Here is a 3402-nt window from a genome sequence, read left to right on the forward strand (position 1 = left end):
GTAGCTTGCCCCCGAGACGATGGTTCTAAGAAACTCTTCTGACCTGGAACTGAAGCCATTCTTGGAGACCACCTTTCAGCCAAAACATAGACAGGTCCATGAAATAAACAATAACATTCTAGGGGAGCGTGCTTCTTTGAACAATCAATTATACGAGATCAAAAGGGCAACATTTGCCCAAAAGCAAAGATGAAAAGGCAGGAAGGGATAGAAAATCAGGATGAAATGAAAAGGGGAAGTTAGGATGGAAATGGGAAGAGTGCTGACACATTGTGGGGAATGAAACCAATGTCATGGAACATTTTATGTACAAACTATCGAATGGAAGCTAATTTGCTCTGTAAATTTTTACTTAATGCACAATAAAAATTAAAAAACAAAAACAAAAAACTCAGTAGCTTGGAGTCAACTACTAACTGAAAGGTTGGCAATTTGAGTGCACCCAGAGGTGCTTCAGAAAGGCCTGGCTATATACTTTCAAAAAGTCAGCCATTGGGGGAACAGAGTAGCTTTAAACAGCAAACATTTATTATCTCACAATTTCTGCAGATCAGAAATTGGGAAGTGGCTTAGCTGAGTGGTTCTGGCTGCAGGCGACAGTCCAGGTGCCGCCTGACAAGATGTAGGATCAGCTTCCAAGATGGCCCGCTCACATGGCTGTTAGCAGAAGGTCTTGATTCCTTACCACCTGGGCCTCTCCTCAGGCCGTGGGCTGGCCTCCGCCAGAGCGAATGATCCAAGAAAAGGTCCAAGAGGAAGCTGCAGTGCCTTTTATGACCTTGCGTAGTCAGTACCATCACCCCTGCCTTATTCTGTCGGTCACACAGGCCAACCTGGACTCAGACATGACCTGAGAAGCCTTCTGGGAATAAATTCAACCTACAGGAATGGAGAGTCAAACCCGGCACAGTGACAGAGCCTTAGCTATGAGGAGGAGCCCCCAGAAAGGGATGAGTTACTCACAATTGTCTCACCGCCTCACTCCCTTGGACCCAGGATTAAGCCCTATGGATAAAGGAAGAGGGTAAGAAAAAGTGGGAAAATGTTTCATTACAAGTTTGGGGCAAAAGCAGACCTGAACTTGTGCCCCTGTGGCAAGGGGGGTGGGGTCGGAGGGAGAGACACTTTCATTGCTTCTAAAGGCTATCTCTGGGCTCAAAGCCACAGCTGATGTTACGGGGACAGGGGCTGCCTGGTTGCTGTCAGCACCACTATGGCCAGGTGTCTAGGCGCCCAGATGCTGAGTGTAGGCTGTTCAGTAGTGGAATCTTCACCTTCTGTGCAGGAGACGCAGTTCGATTCCCAGCCAATGCACCTCAAGAGCAGCCACCACCTGTCTGTCTGGCAATGGAGGCTTGTGTACTGCTAGGACGCTGAACAGGTTTCAGAGGAGCTTCCAGCCTAAGTGGGACTAGGAAGAAAGGCCTGGTGATCTATTTCTGAAAATCACCAACGAAAACTCTATGGATCACAGTGGTCTGATCTGCAACGATCATGGGAATGGCACAGGACAGGGCAGTGTTTACTTCAATAGTGCATGGGGTCACCCTGAGTATGTGTGTTGGGGGCGGAGGGAGGGGAGGTAGGGAACTCAAAGGCAGCTAACAACAACAGTTAATCACTTTTTAGGCCCCAAGAGGGAGGGAGGGAGGGAGGGAGAGAGCGAGGGAGATGCCCCCCTCTCTCTTTGGCACCAAAAAGCCCTTCTGAGCTTTTCCTCAGGGGGCAAGCGGGCAAGCGTAGAACCCCAGCAGCTAACTCTTGCCCCACCTGGGTTTTGTAAGGCTCCAGCCCAGGCGCCTGGGAGCTCTCATTACATAGGAATCCTGGACCAAAAAAAAAAAAAAACATTGTTGTTCAGTTGATTCCGGTTTATAGTGACCCTATAGGACAGAGTAGAACTGCCCCATAGGGTTTCCAAGGAGCAGGCGGTGGGTTCAAACTGCCGACCTTTTGCTTAGCAGCCTGAGCTCTTAACCACTGTGCCACCTGAACAGGCAGCTTTAAATATATCGATGGGTTGAAAGCCTAATTGAATGAAAACATCATTTCTGGCACCTTTCAAATGAAGATACAACGCAAATCAAAAATTGGAATCATTAAAATCCTAAGAGAATTTTTTAAATATTGTATTTAAATTCTCCTAAAGAGTTTTTACGCTTTTAAAAAGCTTCACTCGTACAGAACCACAGTTTATTACAGAACACAGAAAACCAAGGAAACCATCTTTGCTCCCTTCAAGGAAAGAACTGCTCGTAGAAAATACACACACGGTAAAGTAACCTGAGGGATGCAGAAAGTAGCTTGCTGCTTTCGGACATTAGGTGGCAGTGTGGGACAACTGCGAAGCTACTCTTGTTCTGTAAGTTTAGGGGAAAACACAAAATCATACAGGACAGTCTTCTGTCTCATCGGGAGAGTTTCTTGAGGCCGTGAAGGTTCCATAGTGTAGTGGTTATCACGTCTGCTTTACACGCAGAAGGTCCTGGGTTCGAGCCCCAGTGGAACCATCACGTGAATATTATTTTGAGAAGCCCTGGTAGCGTAATGGGGAGCTCTGGTGAGGCAATGGTTAAGTGCTCGGCTATTAACGAAAGGGTAGGAGGTTCGAGTCCACCAGTCTCTCACTGGGAGAAAGATGTGGCAGTCAGCTTGGAAACGCTATGGGGCAGTTCTACTCCGTCCTATAAGAATCAACTCAACGGCAACGAGTTTATTTACAATCACATCACTCGAGTCAGAAGATTGGGAAATCTTATGGATGAGGAAAGGAAAAATTAGCTTATGGAGGAAAAAAAGAGAGAAGGACTTTCCACTGGAATGGGAAGAAGTTGCTTTGACACGTGTTAAATGTCAGAGAGGCCCTTGAGAGAGTCTCTTAAAATTCATTGTTAGAATTCCAGCCCTTTGGATTACTGCTTAAGTCACAATTGCTCCCGGAGGGAACACATTTCAGGGCATTAATCTGTCACCTTACTTTGTAATAAAGGTCACTCCCTGACAGCAAAGAAATTCCCCCAAACAGGCAAAATTTGCCGGGGAGAAAATCAAGTCCAATGCTCAGGGGTATAAGCCTGGGAGGGACCCCAAAGTCAGGTTTCTGCGCACAGGGCACCGGGCGGCGGGGCGGGGGGGAACTCTGGAAGCGAAGGAAGCTGGGCTCCAAAGGTGAACTCCCATGGGCCTGCTAAGAGGCATTGGCCAATGGAGGGGGTAGGGGCTGGGTCCAGGTATCCTGAGGTAGATGCAGGAGGACATTCCTCAGCTTCCCTCGTGGACCGGTCTCATAGGACGGTCTTGCTTCATCAGCATCACAGAGTGTTCAAAAATGGGCGCGGGAGAATATACAAGGGGTTACACTGTAAAAGCCCCCAGCCTAGGTGTGTGAGCTACCGCAGTCTA

The 3402-nt window shown here is 47.9% G+C and overlaps 1 non-coding gene across 1 annotated transcript; it reads left to right on the top strand.

Annotated features, from left to right (window-relative positions):
- The first annotated feature begins 2437 nt into the window (after positions 1-2437).
- TRNAV-UAC (transfer RNA valine (anticodon UAC)) lies at positions 2438-2510 on the top strand. The gene has a single exon. It is a non-coding gene; the product is annotated as a tRNA-Val (tRNA).
- Positions 2511-3402: the final 892 nt, after the last annotated feature.

The sequence above is a fragment of the Loxodonta africana genome, chromosome X, assembly GCF_030014295.1.
Source record: "Loxodonta africana isolate mLoxAfr1 chromosome X, mLoxAfr1.hap2, whole genome shotgun sequence".
Lineage (NCBI taxonomy): Eukaryota > Metazoa > Chordata > Mammalia > Proboscidea > Elephantidae > Loxodonta > Loxodonta africana.